Source organism: Chiloscyllium plagiosum, chromosome 11 (assembly GCF_004010195.1).
Source record: "Chiloscyllium plagiosum isolate BGI_BamShark_2017 chromosome 11, ASM401019v2, whole genome shotgun sequence".
NCBI classification, from domain to species: Eukaryota; Metazoa; Chordata; class Chondrichthyes; order Orectolobiformes; family Hemiscylliidae; genus Chiloscyllium; species Chiloscyllium plagiosum.
The window spans coordinates 81,734,086-81,752,356 of record NC_057720.1 but is presented as its reverse complement, the minus strand read 5'-3'; the positions used below and the strand labels follow the sequence as shown (position 1 = coordinate 81,752,356).

The 18,271-nt window shown below is 43.7% G+C and overlaps 1 protein-coding gene and 1 long non-coding RNA gene across 4 annotated transcripts in view; one reads left to right on the top strand and one right to left on the bottom strand.

Annotated features, from left to right (window-relative positions):
• Nucleotides 1–813: 813 nt before the first annotated feature.
• On the bottom strand, nucleotides 814–11,303 carry LOC122554621. 2 transcript variants are annotated; one of them, XR_006313041.1, is made up of 6 exons: nucleotides 11,214–11,303; nucleotides 8,536–8,874; nucleotides 8,269–8,303; nucleotides 5,346–5,384; nucleotides 1,556–1,595; nucleotides 814–1,027 (listed from the first exon to the last, which is right to left on the bottom strand). It is a non-coding gene; the product is annotated as an uncharacterized LOC122554621 (long non-coding RNA). The 2 variants fall into 2 exon arrangements; XR_006313040.1 differs by having other exon boundaries at nucleotides 11,159–11,253.
• A 229-nt stretch (nucleotides 11,304–11,532) lies between these two features.
• The window catches only part of LOC122554620 (2-5A-dependent ribonuclease-like), a 48,808-nt gene continuing 42,069 nt past the window's right edge, over nucleotides 11,533–18,271 (top strand). Inside the window, exon 1 of one of the 2 annotated variants that reach the window (XM_043699937.1) lies at nucleotides 11,533–11,662. The gene's annotated coding sequence lies outside the window, so the exon portion shown is untranslated. The remainder of the gene's footprint in view (nucleotides 11,663–18,271) is intronic. The other variant, XM_043699936.1, reaches the window with a different exon arrangement.

Below are 18,271 nucleotides of genomic sequence, written 5' to 3'. Positions count from 1 at the left end.
GTGTGGATTTAAAAAAAAAATGGGGCACAAGTTCAAAGTACCGACGTGCAAAGAGACTTGGGAGTTTGAGTCCAAGATTCTCTCAAGGTAAACTTGCAGGTTGCAGTAGTTAGCAAAGCAAATGCACTGATGGCAATTATTTTGAGAGGACTTGAATATAAAAGCAAGGATGTGCTTCTGAGACTCTAAAAGACTCTGGTCAGACCATATTGTGTGCAACTTTGAACCCTATATCTCAGGATTGTTCAGAGGAGGTTCACAAGGGTGGTCCCAGAAATGAAAAGCTTAACATTGAGGTAACGTTTAAATTCCAGAGTCCTTAAAGGATTGGGAGGATCTAATTGAAACTTACAGAATACTGAATGGACAGAGTGAACATTGGAGAGACTAGGACCCAATACACTGCCTTTGAATAAAAGGAAGACCTTATTCAGAGTGGTGAATCTATGGAATTCATTGCCACAGAAGGCTATAGAGGCCAGGTCATTGAGTATATTTAAGACTGATAGAGAAGGATTTGATTGTCAAGGGGATCAAATGTTACAGGAAGAAAGTGGGAGAATGAGGAAGAGAAACTTATCAGCCATGACTGGAGTAGACTCAGGAGCAGAAATTAGGCTATTCAGCCCATTATGTCTTATGGTCTAACTCCTTAGATTGTTTCACCACAGGCAGCATTGTGAAAAAAGACACTATCAAGAAATGAGTGCAACCTGCTTTTTGTGAGAAGCAGTTTGTACAATACAAATTTCTCAATGAAAAAGGAGGATTTATGGCAACAACCCACTAGTTCAGAAATAAATTGGAGCCATGGAAGGTCAGAGCTTTATTCAGCCTCACAAGGGATTACGTTACAGTATGAGATAACAGCCAGTTTGTGTTTGACAGCATACAACATGTGGCTTTAGAAACAAGCTTATATTTTGTGAAATCAAAGCGCCTCCTGTCAGACAAGAAACAATTGGCTAGAGATATTAACCTCTGCTCAGAATCCAAAAGGAAGACACCGCACAGCTACAGTCAACATCTGTAAAATAGAAGAGACAGGTCAGTAACTGGGGAAGATGCCTTTAAAAATGACTAAAGCACCGCCCATCTCCTATCACTGGAATCCCCACTTTTTTCAGTCTACACATTTGGTCTTGCCTTTCTACTGGCTACATTAATGCAATAGCACCATTTCTAAAGAGACAATTAGCTAATCATAGATGTCTTCACACTTTGTTTTTAGCACTATTTTCCATTATTAGCATTGTTACATTTAATCTCAATTATTTCCCCGTTTTAAATCTCACATGCCCTCAATTTATTCTTCAGTCATCTGTAGGGTGACTAGATGAGGGAACAAGATAGAAATTACACAACCAGGTATAAAGCTCTATTTCCTGGACAGCTAATGGCAAAATCTGTTCAGTGAGAGGCAGGACACATCAGAGCGTTTACTTGGGAGTGTCATGGTGAAATCAACATGTAAACAGTGTCATCATGAACATCCTGCTGCTGAAAATTAAGTGGATATATTCAAACAATTTCATTCCATTCACAATTCACTTACCATGTTGATGGTGATCACAGCCTCCATGCCCAGACTCCATCTGCCAACATGAAATAATTATTAGGGCCCATGCTTTCATATCAACAACTGATCACATCCTTCCCCTAAAGTGACCTTCAGTCTAATCTGGATTATTCTGCACCATAGCCTACATCCCCAGAAAAAACGTTTGAAAGCAGATACAGGTGAATCCAGAAGAACAGGAGGTAATGCACTTGGGCAGGACAAACAAGGCACAGGGATACATGATGAAAGGGAGGACGATGGGAAGCACCAAAGTATCTGAGGGACCTTGGTCTGCACTTACACCCATCCCTTGAGGTAGGGGAACAGGTAAATCAAGAGGTTAAGGCAGCGTATGATATACTTGTCCTTATTAGCTGAGGCACAGAGTGTATAAGAGCAGGAAGGTGATGCTGGAACTATATAAAATGTTGGTTAGGGGACAGCTAGAGTTGCATGCAGTTCTATATTCCTATAATGGAATCCATATTACAGGAAGGATGTGATACCACTGGAGAGGGTGCAGAGGAGATTTCACAGGATGTTGCCTGGTCTGGAGACTTTCAGTTTTGAAGAGAGATTGGACAGACTGGGGTTGCTTTCCTTAGAACTGAGGAGATTTGAGATATATAAAATTATGAGGGGCATAGACAGGAAGAAACATTTCTCCTTGATGGAAGGATCAATGACCCTGGGGCATAGATTTAAGGTCAAAGGCTGAAGGTTCAGAGGAAATATGAGAAAAAAGTTTTTCACCCAGAAGGTGGTGGGAATCTGGAACTCTGAGAATGGTACAGCCAGAAACCCTCATAATATTGAAGCAGTATTTAGATATGCACTTATGATATCAAGTGCTTGAAAATGGGATTAGTATAGTTAGGTGGGTCGTTTCTGACAAAGACTTGGTGACGACACTAGGTCCGGGCTCTATTTACTTGCACTCATGCCTATTTTTATCATTCCCAAGGGACATGTGTGATGGGGTTATCTTGACTTCGCCAAAAGGATTCACTAAGGCTCCAAAAAATTCCAGAACATTCAGTTCAAATGGTCAGAGCACAGAATTTGTGTTTTTGACATTTCATTTGATGAAAAGTACATCTGGTCGTAGACAGCTGCATTTCTACACATGCGAGAGACAGCGAGAGAGCGCTAGATAGATAGGGACAGAGACAACTTCTGAAATTCTACACCAATCTAGATCAGCAACATCTCATTTCCTATTATGGAATGGTCCAAATCTATTTTGGTTGAATGGAATAACCTTGATTGTTGAAAAAATGAGGGGCGGCATTTGAAATGAAAACCTGTATTTTTTTTAAAAAACAGGAATGGAAGGGTCAGGCGCACTTCTTCTGTTTAAAATCCTCATTTCTTACAGCAAAAATAATGGTCTCAGCAAATTCTGTTCAAAGTTTAAAATGCATCCAGCTGCACAAGATCAGGACTGAAGATGAGTGCTATGAGGCAGGACATCAAAAAGAGAACAAAGAATGGCTCTCCACTCGGTGGAGCCAATTGTGTGCCCATGTGCACTGGTTCCACCTTTGGCTTGGTGTTCATTTGTTTATGATTACACCCCGACTCTGAAGTTGCTTGGGATGTTTTCAGTTTTAAAAAGGTAGTTAAAAAGATTTTTTTTGTTTGTGTAAGTCACTCACCACTCTGACACGGAAAAACAGTTATTTCTTCAGTGTCACTGAGTTAAGTGTCATAGCACACAAAATGGACTGTGATGGTTCAAGAAAACAGAGCACCACCATGTGCTCAAGGGCAACTAGGGATGGAAAATAAATGCTGGTCCAGCCAGCAACAGCCACATCTCTGATCAAACTTAAACAGAGTTTGAAATGTTCCTTCCTTCAACTTCAATCAACAATTATACCAGGTCAAGGAATGTACAATCTGTAACAGAAAGCATTTGGAATTCTGCTTGGCTTCCTTTGGAGCAGCAGAGTTACAGTTACAGTGCTCATCGATCCAGTGTTCTGTCATTTGACAGTTCTGAATGGATCACAAAATAAACGAGTTAGTATCAGCACAGCAAGACAAGCTATTTGTTCAAAGAACGGTTGGTTTACAGTGTAATGTTTCTGCGCTGGGAACTGAATGGTGAATTTGGAGATTAACAAATCTATTTTAGTTAGTTTCTGTAACTGGTCACTGGCAATATAAATTATTTCAAAAACCAAAACTATCCTTTAGAAACAATCAAGCACCAATCATGATGCATCCACCACATACATCCCTAGTTTCAAACAAGGAGTCTCTGTCTGTACACTGTTTATTTACACAGTCAGACTGAAGATTAAAAAGCTCCCAAGGATCGAGCTCAGATCATTATATATTACTTTGCATTAAGGTTTTTTTCTTCATTCATGGGATCTGGGGTTATCATTAACACCAGCATTTTTGCACATCCTCATTTACCCTGGAGAAGGTACTGGTGTGCCTCAGTTTTGAACACAGCGGCCCACGTGGTATAATAACAGAGTTGCGAGAGGGGAAATAACAGGATTTTGACCCAGCGATAGTTAAAGAATGTCTACATAGTTCCAAATCAGGACTGAGAGTGAGCGCGGGGGGTGGGGGTCACAGGTAGCCGTGTTCCCATGTATTTGCTGCCCTTGTCCTTTCAGGTGGAGTGGTCAATGATTTCGAAGGAACTTCTAGTCACTGCAGTGCACCTTCTAAATAGAGCACATGGTTGCTACTGTGCATCAGTGAATATGTGAGTGAATGGCAATAGATGAAAGTTGTAGTGATGGATGGAGATTATTGAGCATTGCTGAAGCTACACTAAACAATGCAGTGCAAAACATTCCACAGCAAATTTGACTTGCACCTTGTAAATAGTAAACAGGATTTGTGGAGTTAGGACATGCAGTATTCCCAATCTACTGACCTGCTCTACCTGTGTGATTGGTGCAACCACATGTCTAGTCAACAAGGACGATACAGGAGAATGTTCAGGGGTAGATAGATCTACATGTCTGTGATGGAAATTGCTTTTCATTTGGGGGACACAATTGCTGCTTTCCATACCGAGTTGCAAATGATACCAAAAACAGACTAACCACTATCAATCGTTCCCATTTCTGACCTTATGAAGGAGGAGAGGCCATTGATGAAGCAGATGATGATGATTGGGCCTCACGTACACATTAAGCAATTCCTGCAACAACGCCTAGAACGTGCTTAAATAACTAGCCTCCCATCCACAATCATCTTTTGTGTTCGGATTCAGACTGGCGTTGAGCTTTCACCTCGAATCCGACTGACTTCAATTTTAGTAAGCTCCTTGTGGCTGCGTTCTGTCAAATGCTGCCTTGATAACAAGGGCAACCACTCACTTCACTAAGAGGAGTGATGAGCAATATAAGCAGCTAGGGGTAAAGCCATATTTCTTGAACAGCTGATGGTAAAATCTGCTCCCAGTGAGTTGCAGGACACATCAGAGCATTTACTTTGAACCTCATGGTGAAATCAACATATAAACAGGGTCATCATTTGCACTGTGCTCCTGAATATCAAACAGCAGATATATTGTACTGGGGGTCCCTGATTTACAAACTTGCGAATTAACATTCATACTTACGAATAAGGTCCCTTATTCATTTTAAAAACCTGATATGTCTTGTGTTTACAAACAGCCATTTTATATTGTATTGCACTCCGTTCTAACTTGCATACAAATTAATTTATGAACTTACACAAAAATGAAACCCATTCATAATTCCCAACTGTCTATATTGTAGAAATTCTGTTGTATTCAGAGTTTACTTACCATACTGTACAGACCATAGGCTCCCTGCCCAGACACGCTCTGTTAACAACATTAAATAATCATTAATATCCAAACCATTTTATCATTAACTGAGCACATTCTGCCTCCTAAGCTGAACTCTAGTCCGAGGAAACAGGAAGGGAGCATACACCTTGTATCTTCCTATGGCTATCCAACTGCAACCTCAATATCCTCCTGTGGGCTAAAAGCTGAATCAGTGCTTGCTTTGGACACCAGCAGCATCACATGTCCCATTGTGGGAACAACCCTTACTGTTGAGCAAATTAGAGTATCATTTGAAATCAAAATGCAACTCACTGGAGATAAAACAAAATGTGAAAAGCACTTTTCTTTAAAGCATTTCTTATTTCTTAGAGGAAAAACTTTAATCTTTTAAATTTGCATCATTCTGCTGAGAATTACAGTGGATAATGGACATTCCAGACAGAATGAACAAAATAGGAGACTCCTGTGGGTAGGGTTAATCCCTGTTTGGAGTACTGCTATCTAAACACTCCTGCACAAAGCAACAAGTGGGCACAGACAACAACTGTTGTGTGATTTAAAATTGTGAAGGTTCAAGAAGCAAGAATTGGAGGGGGTTAAGGAGAGTTGAGAGAATGGGAGCAGTGAGGTTATGGTGGGAATTGAAGGTAAAAGGATGAGAATTAAAGAGTAACAAAAACTGAACACTCTGCAGGTGAGGTGGCACCAGCCTATTGGCAAATATTCTCTAAGTATTAAATCATGTCTCAAAGATTCTTGTGGTGGGGTGGTAGTGTCTCTAACCTCTAAGCCAGGAGGTCTGGGTTCAAGTCCCATCTGTTCCAGTGGTGTGAATTAACATGTTTGAACATAATCAAATAGAAAATATCTTAAATCATGTCTCATAGTTACCACACCCCTCAACCCAAAATAACTGTCAACACCTAACTTGTGCACCTCGTTTAGCCCACAACATGCCAGCAGTTTTGTGGACAGAGCGGCTGCAGATTCAGCTCTGCATCACCCTACAGAACAGATCAATCTTGACAAGAGGATGCCCAACGCTTGTCAATAGACAGAGCTGATGGAGCAAACAATGCAAGATCAGACCATTGACTAAAATAAAGCACTTAGCTGCACAATTTTCCCTGCCTAGACTCTATACAACTCAGAATGAGGGGTAGACTATTCAGCTCAAGCTTATTCCACCATTTAAGTAGATCATGGCTAACTGCAATATAATCCCACTTGCTGGCCTTGTTTCCAACATCCTCAGTAACCTCACCTATAGATCTGCCAAATTAATGGTTTGTCAGAAGTTCGTGACTGTTCAATCCAGGAATGAGTTTGAACAAGCACAGCCCTCTGAATAGATGATGCCATTGATCAATTAATTAAATCAACCAACAACTTTTAAAATATTCATTTTCTCAAACTCAGTAAGCAAGGGAAAGGCATATGCAAACTGACGCTGAAACAGTTTGAGAGTCAGCACAGAATTCCTCAAAGCAGCAGATTTAGTGAAAGCGCTTACTGATCCAACCTGTTCTCAGTCATAAACAAGAGTTAACTTCAGTTCTGCACAGTTGAGGAAGTTGCTTTATTTAATCTTTGACCCATGTTTGTTCATTGTGAACTGACTTACTTACTCTAACATGGCCAATCTTTTCAGAGCTTGGTCACTGTACTCAAAGTGATTTCTATTTACAAAGGTAACTAATCACCTCGCATTCACAGCACAGCCATCCTCAGTCATAAAACACTCATTTTTAAAACTTAAACAACTACTCAAAGTATTGAGTTAAAAATCATACAACACCAGGTTATAGTCCAACAGATTTATTTGGAAGCACTAGCTTTCAGAGCGCTGCTCCTTAATCTTTTAGAATGACCATGTTGGTTTCAGTTCTTTCATATGCAAATCCCAGAACTTTTTTTGAAGTTACATTCTCAAGTGATTTCCTGGCATTTATATATTTCCACAACCACCTGATAAAGGAGCAGCGCTCTGAAAGCTAGTGCCTCCATTTAAACCTGTTGGACTATAACCTGGTGTTGTGAGATTTTTAACTTTGTACACCCAGTCCAACACAGCATCTCCAAATCATTCTCAAGAGAACTTTAACAATAGGTGCCATATCAGCTCAGAAGGTGTGAGATTAAAGTCTGTCTGTACCCTAATATTCAGACTGATTCTAATTTCTAAAAAGAGGATTTAAAGAATCTTACATGGATTCAGGCAGTTTGAGCAAAATAAAAAGTCAGTCTGCAAATACAAATTCACCCCATAAACTTTAGGGGGTGTGCGCAGGGGGTTGATTGACCTATGATAGAATTGAAACCAACATGGTCATTCTAAAAGATGAGAAACAATCTGAGTATTTTTCAATATTTCATCAGTTGCATCACACTGTAAACATTTGCCATAAATTCTGTGTCTTATGATTTACACTCTACAACCACCTGATGAAGGAGTAGTGCTCCGAAAGCTACTGCTTCCGAATAAACCTGTTGGACTATAACCTGGTGTTGTGTGATTTTTAACTTTGTATACCCTAGGCCAACACCAACACCTCCAAATCAAAATATTGAGGCTAAATGGGGATAACTCAGTCACAAACAGACAGAAGCAATGTATCAACTTTATTCCTAAGAGAATGTTCCCTGCAGTTATTTATAGAATGATCATATACCAGAGAAAGAGTGATGTGAGGTACAGTTTAAAGACTAAAATTCAATGTTTTGATCAGCTAATTATGAAATCAACTCCCAGTGAACTGCAGGACATATCAGAGCGTTTACTTTGAGTCTCATGGTGAATTCAACATGTAAACAGTGTCATCATTCAAATCCTGCTGCTAAAAATTAACAAGTCAAAAACGCACTCCTGTCTTTTGCAACCATAAACAGAATTCCATTGCATTCAGAAGTCACTCACCATATTCAAATGGTCACCGGTTCCATATCCAGTTCCTGTCAACAACATGAAATAATTATCAGCGTCCAGATCATTGTTACCAACTGACCACATTCTGCATCACAAATTCTAATTATCTGAATACCCACTGAAAGATGCATCAGAGCATTTACTTTCAAGATCAGTAACATCACATTTCCCAATAACCATCATTTGCATCATCCAATTCAAACACGACAGAGTCCGGGCACTAAAATAATGCTAAAAGAACAACAGAGGTACTCTCACCTTTAATGGTGTTAAAACACTGACGTCAGTGGGAAGGCACCATTCCAGTTTTCCCTCAATGAAACACTACTATTGTCATTGTGGTGTTAGTTAGGGAGCTCCAGGATTTTCATCCAGCAACGAATGAGGAGTGGCAACGCACCTTGGAAGTGAATATGACGTTGCTACTATCCCTGTTACTCACATTCCCCTAGTTAGCACAAATGCCAGGTTTGGAGAGTTTCTACTATCCATCTTCTACATAGTACTTTGCAGTTGAAGCATACCAATGAGAGAGAGAATGCACAATGCTTGATCCACTGGACTGTTCTGAGAGTGCGTTGTTGAAGATGCAGTCAACTAGACAAGTAGAGAGCATGGCGTTAACACTGGAAAATTAGTGAAGTTAGTGACTTATTTATCGATGTTTCCTCACAGCCACTTCTGGTCCATCAGAACCACCCCCACCCCCTCAATAAAAAACTCCTTCAAATCTTGTCCTGCTAAACCCCTAACTTTCTTACTCACATATTGCCTCCTTTTCACATTGTCTCTTTCCTCTTCAAATATCTCTCATCACGACTCTCAAGAAATATACACTCAACTCCCGCAGCGCCTGCCAATTTTCATACGTTGTTGCCTCAAACCTGTGCTCATCTTTCCCAAATTCTACATGTGAATCCTTCCAATCAAGTTTGTGATTTGCCACCTTTTTGAAATGACTGTTATCCAAGTCGCATCCAACATAATGACCAAAGTAAATTGTTTTTTCTCGTCTACCACAACATCCTCCTAAAACACCTTTCCACTGGTATCCAGTTGGGAGCTCATGGGCTGTTCTCATTGTCCCAATTCTATGGATGCGTTTGTAGCGAAAAAAGCCAATGCATTTACCTTTATTCCCCCCTTCAACTATTACAGTTATTGAACAGCACCTTCAAAAAAAAACCCCTTCCATCTAAAAGAACAAAGGCAGATATATGGGAACACCGCTACCTGCAAATTCTTCTACAGCGCATCATCCTCCACCACCTCCAAACAGAACCCAGCACCAGAGATATATTTTCCTCCCCACCCCTATCAGCTTTCCGAAAAGACCATTCCCTCCATAACTCCCTCGTCAGGTCCACACCCATCACCAGCCCACACCCCACTCCGGCCACCTCTACCTAACACCGCAGGAAGTGCAAAACCTGCGCCCACACCACTCCCCTCACCTCTGCCCAAGGCCCTTCCACATCTGTCAGAAATTCACCTGTAGTTCTGCCAATGTCATCTACTGCATCCGTTGCACCCTAGTGTGGTCTCCTCTACATCGGGCAGACAGAATGCCTATTTGCAGATCATTTCAGAGACATCTGTGGGTCACCCGCACCCACCAACCCCACGGCTGAACACTTCGACTCCCCCTCCCACTCAGTCAAGGACACGCAACTCCTGAGCCTCCTCCACCGCCAAACCATTACCACCAGACACCTGGAGGTGAAAAACCTCATTTTCCACTTTGGGATTCTGCAAACAAACGGGATAAATGTGGATTTCAACAGTTTCCTCATTTCCTCTCCCCCCACATTATCCCAGTCCCAAACCTCCAGCTCGGCATCACCCTCCAGACCCGTCCATCACTGCCCCCTTTGACCTTTCACCTACTCCCTCACCTTCACCCACCAATCACTTTCCCAACTACGTACCCCCCCCAAACCCCCTCACATTTATCTCTCTGCCTGGATTAGTTTTGCTGGAAGAGCACAGCAGTTCGGGCAGCATCCAAGGAGCTTCGAAATCGACGTTTCGGGCAAAAGCCCTTCGTCAGGAATTTATCTCTCAGCCCCCTGGCCCACAAGCCTTATTCCTGTCGAAGGGCTACTTGTCGGATACTGCCGTGCTTTTCTAGCACCGCACTCGCGACTCTGATCTCCAGCCCTCACTTTCTTCTGGACAATCTTGGTGTCAGATTTGACTCTGAGAGGAGCTCCAAGCCTCACAGTGCTGTTCTCTCTGAGACTGAGTCTTTCCATTTGGAATTCCCCTCCATCCAAAGACTCGTGCAGCGCAGCCGTCCGTGCCGCGCCTGCGCTACGACACCGCGGGCCGGGCGTGCCGTGCCGCGCCGCGCCTGCGCTACCACACCGCGGGCCGGGCGTGCCGTGCCGCGCCTGCGCTACCACGCCGCGGGCCGGGCGTGCCGTGCCGCGCCTGCGCTACCACACCGCGGGCCGGGCGTGCCGTGCCGCGCCTGCGCTACCACACCGCGGGCCGGGCGTGCCGTGCCGCGCCTGCGCTACCACACCGCGGGCCGGGCGTGCCGTGCCGCGCCTGCGCTACCACACCGCGGGCCGGGCGTGCCGTGCCGCGCCTGCGCTACGACACCGCGGGCCGGGCGTGCCGTGCCCGCGGAAAAAATACCGCGGCCGACAGCCCCACAGCTTTCTCTCAAATATAATCCCCGAGGTCGCAACCAACACCGGAGCCGGAGGTTGTCTCTCCTTCTCCCCCCCCAACCGGAACAGCCGACACCCGCACAGAAAATACGCGAACTCATAGAAAACCCTCGCCTCCTGAGGTAAAAGGGGAATTCACGCAAAGCAACAGAATCGGTCGCACTTGGATTATTATAAACTGCTATTTTAAATATAAGTACTACCTGAGGACGCAGTTTCACTTCAGTCTGTTGAATTTTTTTTAAACCGAATACGTACCGAGCGAGGTACAGCAATTCGTTACCGCCATGTTGAGGCGCGAGACCAGTAGGGGCGGTCCCTCCGCTCCATAGGTCACGTGGTAGGCGTCAAGACGTCACAGGCCCCGCCCCCAGTTGAGCTATGAATGAATGAACGCCTCCCAAGGAAGTGAAATTGCAGCTCATTCATTTGCGCATTCCCTCGGTCGATATTTCCTTATATGGTATCTGTTCCGAGTTGCGAAGGATGGGTCCGGCCTCCAAGTAGTTGGACCTTCTCCTATCACCCGTCCTTCGTGGAGAAATTTGCACGCAAAAACACTTTTCTCCATAAGATCATCAGGACGTGGTCAGCCCTGAACCTCCTTATTAGAGAAAGAGAAGGGTGGATCCTGTCGGATGGTGGCCTGAGCAGACTGGTTACACTGCCTCGTTGCCAGAACTTTCCAACAGTCGCCAAGGTTAGTGGTGAGTAGGTCACTGCCTGTTAGCTCCTTCACGTATGCCCAGACTCTGCATGTTGTCATTGAAGTGGCCGCGCTGGTGAAGAGACTGTCACTCATCTGCAATGTGCTTTTGCAAGGATGGTTTGGAGAGGGATGCAATGGTTTTTGTGGAGGTTCCTCCCGAGCAGCTCTGTACACAGGACTTTGTGCTGTACGGTATGTTCCCCAGGACGCCTACTGAAACAAACATCAATTGCACTTGGAGGACCATCAACTTGTTGAAAGACACACTTTAGTCTGTCTGAAACTTGTTGATCTTTGAGTGCAAAGATTTGACCTCAACTGATTGTTGCAAACTGGCACATTCCGATGTCCAGGACTAGGTCTTGGGTGATGCACTAAAGCTTGGGCAGCTGCAACCAAGGCGCAGTGGGGAAAGAGCACTGTCTGAGGTCTTTCTGCCGAAGTACAATGGTGTCCATTGAGTATTTGACCCTCCCTGTGCTATTAGTACATGTAAATAATATCTTGCATAAGTATGAAATGCCTTCGGGTTTGTTGTAACTATTGTTGTGGTTCTATTCGCCAGGCTGGGAATTTGTGTTGCAGACGTTTCGTCCCCTGTCTAGGTGAATCCCCAGTGCTTGGGAGCCTCCTGTGTAGTGCTTCTGTGATCTTTCCTCCGGCATTTATAGTGGTTTGAATCTGCCACTTCCGGTTGTCAGTTCCAGCTGTACGTTGCAGTGGCCAGTATATTGGGTCCAGATCGATGTGCTTATTGATTGAATCTGTGGATGAGTGCCATGCCTTTAGGAATTCCCTGGCTGTTCTCTGTTTGGCTTGTCCTATAATAGTAGTGTTGCCCCAGTCGAATTCATGTTGCTTGTCGTCTGCGTGTGTGGCTACTAAGGATAGCTGGTCATGTCGTTTCGTGGCTAGTTGGTGTTCATGGATGCAGATCATTAGCTGTCTTCCTGTTTGTCCTATGTAGTGTTTTGTGCAGTCCTTACATGGGATTTTGTACAATACATTGGTTTTGCTCATGCTGGGTATCGACCTGGACACAATATACCGGCCACTGCAGCCGACAGCTGGAACTGACAACCGAAAGCGGCAGATTCAAACCACTACAAAAGCCGAAGGAAAGATCGCAGAAGCGCTTCACAGGAGGCTCCCAAGCACGGAGGATGTCACCGAGACAGGGGCTGGAACGTTTGCAACACAAATTCCCAGCTCGGCGAACAGAACCACAACAACAAGCATCCGAGCTACAAATCTTTTCACAAACTTTGTTGTAACTATAAAGTCAAACCCCAATGTTTGTTTGTTTGTATGCAAAGACTGTAGAGAACTGTAATACTTTAGTAATTGTGTGTGTGCATAAAGATTCCTTTTCTGAATAAAGTACAATTTTGCAATAAAAGAATACTTTTTATGGAGCTGGAGGAAGCCACTCAGCCCATCATATCTGCACTGCCTCTCCAAATGGCTCAGTGGTTAGCACTGCTGCTCTAAATTGCCCGTAGTGTCCAGGGGTGTGTAGGCTAGGTGGAATAGCCATGGGAAATGCAAGATCACAGGGGGAGGTTTGGGTGTGGATCGGGGTGGGATGACTCCTCAGAGGATTGGTTTGGACTCAATGGGCCTGCTTCCGCACTGTAGGATTTCTGTGATTCTAAATGCACTTCCTGATTCAGTGCCATTCTCTTTTCTTTTCCCCATAAGCCTGCTCATCTTTTTGTTTATTCCAATGGCCTCTTGAATGCAATGGTAGATAGATTCTTGATGACTGGGGGATGCAAGATTATTGCGACCTGCAGGACTGTAGAGTTGAATATAAAATCAGATCAACAATGATAGTCAGGTAAGGAGGAGTGTAGAGATGGCTGGTGAGTGGGTGACTATTTGCTGAAAGGGTAGGAGCTGGCAGGTCCACCAAACGGAGTTCAGTAGAGCTGTCTAAAAGTTTAGATGCCTATTTAGTGAGCAATACAAATAAGTCCGGGGTGGATGATTCCAGGAAAACCACTGTACCAGGAGCCCAACGCCAGTGTGGAAAAAGAGAGAGGGGAGCATAAGCAGATTAGAAAGGTAGTTGTAGTGGGTAACTACTTGTCCAAAGGATAGACTGTCTAATTTGCAACCAAGATTGTGAGTCCAATATCGTCTGTTGCCTCCTGGGTGCAAAACTTCAGGATGTGATAGAATGGCTGGATAAAATTCTGGAAAAGGATGTGAACAACCAGCGGTTGTGGTACATGTGAGAACCAACAACAAGGAAGGGATAGTGTGGAAGATCAGAGACAGGAGTTGGGAGTAGATTGAAACGCAGGACTTCTGGGGTAGTAATCTCAGAAATACTAAGTGTGCCATGAGCTTAGGCAAAGGCAGATCAGGGAGCTAAATGCATGGCTTGAGGGATGGAGTAGAAGGGAATGGCTTAGATTTTTAGGACATTGCAATTGCTTTTGGGAAAGGAGGAAGCTGTTCAGAAGAGATGGGATGTACCTGAGCAGAATTTGAACTTTTCTCCTAGCTGAGAGAGTAAACAGTGTAGTGGGGTGGACTTAGACTTAGGTTGTTTGATGGGCCTCGTGTTGGAAGGATCAGAGAGGGCAAAAGAGAGAAGATAGGGAAAAGGAAGTGAGGGAAGGCATGTGAGTTGGCAGTTGACAAAGAAAGGGTTGCCTTTGAATGTGGAAGAATGAGCAAAAGGGGTTGGGTTAAAGTGTATGCATTTAAATGCTGGAGTGAAATGATCAAAATGGCTTGAGAAAGATATGACATTGTGGCTCACGCTCGAACAGGACTCTATACTTAACACTCTGGATTATAAAGCTTTTACTAGAAACAGGGCAAGTAAAAGGGAAGCAGTCTCGATCAAAAATAGTACCAGAGTCCTTAAATAAAATGCAGTTCCTGATTTAGAATCTATACGGTATGAAGGTGAGAAACCGAAAGGGAAGAGTTACCTTGTTAGGTATTTAGTATAGACCTTCAAATAGTGGTTGAAGAATCAGTAGAGAGCTTTTGTAGACTGATTATGGAAATCTGCAGGACAAACAGGGTTATAATAGTTGGTAATTTGAATTACTCTGGAGTAAACTGAGAAAAAGGTAGAATGTGGGGCATGGGAGGGGAGAAATTCCTGCGAGGTGTGTAGGGGAACTTTCTCGAACAGTATATTTCCAGTCCTACCACTGAGGAAGTCGTGTTAGATTTGGTCTGAGGAAATGAGGCAGGCCATGTGGAGAAAGTCAGAGTGGAAGAGTATTTGGGAAATAGCGATCATAATGTGATGAGGTTCAATGTTAAGTTAAAAAAAGATAAAGATCAGTCCAGGATCACGATCTCAGATTTGAAAAGGGCAGATTTTAGGGGTTTGGACATTGAACTGGAGCTTGTTGATTGAAATGCATCTTGATGGATGAAAAATGGGAGACTTTCGAAAGAGAGATGAATAAGGTGCCAGTTAGGTACATACACATAAGAAATAAGTATGGTGTACCAAAAGATAGAGTGCCCTGAATGACTAAGGATATCAATAAGAAAATAAGGAAGAAAAAGGGGGAATATGATGCATACTGGAATAAGAATAGCAGTAGAAATCCGGAAGAATATCTGGAATGCAGGAAAGAAACTAAGGCTGGAATAAGGAAGGTTAAGAGGATGCATGGGGAAAGGATGGCAGACTGCACTGAAACAAATCATAAAATGTTCTTCAAACATGTTAACAGTAAAAGATTAGTGAAGGATAGATTGGGGCCCATAAGGTACAAGCAGGGTAAGCTGCTCACTGAAGCAAAGGGCTTATGCCCGAAACGTCGATTCTCCTGTTCCCTGGATGCTGACTGACCTGCTGCGCTTTTCCAGCAACACATTTTCAGCTCTGATCTTCAGCATCTGCAGACCTCACTTTCTCCACTGAAGCAAAGGGTATAGCAGCAATACTGAATAATTATGTTGCTTCAGTCTTTATCAAATTAAAAACTGGTGACAATGGCCTAGATGAAAATGTGGATATTGAGAGGTGTTAAAAAGGCTGGCAGCACTTCAGATAGAGAAGTCACCAGGCGCTCACGGCACATATCCGAGATTGCTGAGAGAGGTAAGGCAGCAAATCACAGAACCATTCTCAAATTATGACACCACTGTTTAAGAAAGGGGCAAAGGCTAACCTGGGAAATGACATCATTGTTCAACTTGACATCAGTAGTGGGAAAACTGATGGAGAAATAAGGTAAACATACACTTAGACCAAAAATAAGCTAATGTAGACAATCAGTATGGCTTTTTCAAGTCCATGTCATACTTGACAAATTTAATTGACTTATTTGAGGTGGATGAGGGCAGTGCAGTGGATAGTGTATATTTGAACTTCCAGAAAGTGCTTGATTTGGTGCCACCTGGCAGATCGGTAAGCAAATTAGAAATGGTTGGATTGACGGGTCCTTGGCAGCATGGAATTGAATGTGACTGAATGATAAGTAACAAAGGGAATTTCTCAGATTGGAGAGGAGTTGAAAATGGTATTCCCCAGGGATTGGTGTTGGGACCCTTGACTTTTCAGGTTTGTATGAATAAGTTGGAGAGAAATGTTGAGGGTGCCTGGCTTGGTGGGATTTGCACCGATTTTCCCAGAACATTAGCCTCGGTCTCTAGATCACTAGTCCAGTAAAAGAACAATATGTCACACTGTGCTTTCTTGCCTTGGTCTTCTTTCCAAGTCAAACAATCCCAACTTCCCAATCTTTCCTCACAACAAAAGCTTCTCATCTCTGGAACCATTCTTGTCAAGCGCTTCTGTAATCTCTCCAATGTGTTCCACATGTTATAATGTGGCATCCTGAACTATACACAATATGCCAACTGAGGTCTAACTTGTGTATTATACTAGTTCAACATAATTTCCCTCCTCTATGTCCCTGTTAATAAAGTTTGGGATTCTGTATGTTTTATTAACTGTTACCTCAACCTTTCTTGCCACCTTTAATGACTTGAACACATCTACACACCCTTTAACGTTGTCCCCTTTGTTTTATATTGTATCTGCATGATCTTTTCATTGTATGTCCTCACACTATTCCACATTGAACTTCATCTCAAATTAACTTCAACTCAAATGGAAAAATCTAAGTAATTGCACCCTTCTCCTCATAATATGTTCTGTTCCATTACTTGAATTGATAAACATCAAAAGGTGTGAAAACAAAATACTGCCGATGCAGGAAATCTTAGATGAAAACAGAAAGTGCTGGGCACATTCAGCACATCTGGTAGCATCTGTGGAAAGAGAAACAGAATTAATGTTTCTGGTTGAATATAACTGTTCAAACTGAAGCAGGGTAAAAATGTGATGGCTTTTATGCTGTTGTAAGTGGGGAAGGGGAGGAAGATCGGACCGGGTTGTCAGGTGTGGTTTAGAGAGTGAAAAACATTAAATGACAAAAATATCATGGAAAAAAAGACAAAGGAGTGGTAAAGGTTGTAATAAAGAGACAAAGCATTGGTCTAGAATAATGGCAGAATCATAAACAGCACTGTCTGAAACAAACGAAAAGCAAGATTCAAACTGGGCATTTGGCAAAATGGGGGACAGAGCAAATCGTCGGAAATTGTTGAACTCAATGTTGAGTCAAGAGGTCTATAAAGTGCTTCATTAGAGATGAGGTGCTGTTTTCAGCTTGCATTGAGCTTCACTGGAACATAGCAGCTGGCCAAGGACTGGAATGCGAGAGAGAGGTGGGGAAAACTGTCCCAGCTCCAGGAAAGTATGCAGAACATGCTCCTGCTGCAGACGATAGGGGTCGATGTCACAGAGGACCTCAAGGAGGTGAAGGGCCAGCAAACCTCGCTCTTTGCCTCGGAGGCCTCCAAGATAATCTTCCAGTCCAGGGTCCGCTCGGTGGAGTAGGACGAGACGTGCTAACATTTCTTCTTCCAGAAGGTACACAAAGAGAGCTCTGTGCTCAGCAGCCTGAAGGAAGAAGATGGCTCGATAATGTCATCTCAGGCTGACGTCATGAGGATCAGCAAATCCTTCTATGCCAATCTGTATGACGTGAAGTTGACTGACAGCGCAGCCTCCCAGTCGTTCCTGTCCTCTATCACGGAGGTCTTAGATGACAGAACACGCGAGAGGCTGGGCCAGCCGCTATCTCTGGATGAGCTGACCAAGGCCCTCGAGTCCTTCGAAAAGAATAAAACGGGCGGCACGGTGGCACAGTGGTTAGCACTGCTGCCTCACAGCGCCTGAAACCCAGGTTCAATTCCCGGCCTCAGGCGACTGACTGTGTGGAGTTTGCATGTTCTCCCCGTGTCTGCGTGGGTTTCCTCCGGGTGCTTCGGTTTCCTCCCACAGTCCAAAGATGTGCAGGTCAGGTGAATTGGCCATGCTAAATTGCCCATAATGTTAGGTAAGGGGTAAGTGTAGGGGTATGGGTGGGTTGCGCTTCGGCGGGTCGGTGTGGACTTGTTGGGCCGAAGGGCCTGTTTTCACACTGTAATCTAATCTAATCTAAAAACTCCCGGAGGTGACCGGTCGAGCTCTATTCCTCTCTGTGTGACTTGATTGGCCAGGACCTGCTGGAGGTGTATGTCAGTATGCTTCGGGCAGGTACCATGAGTGAAT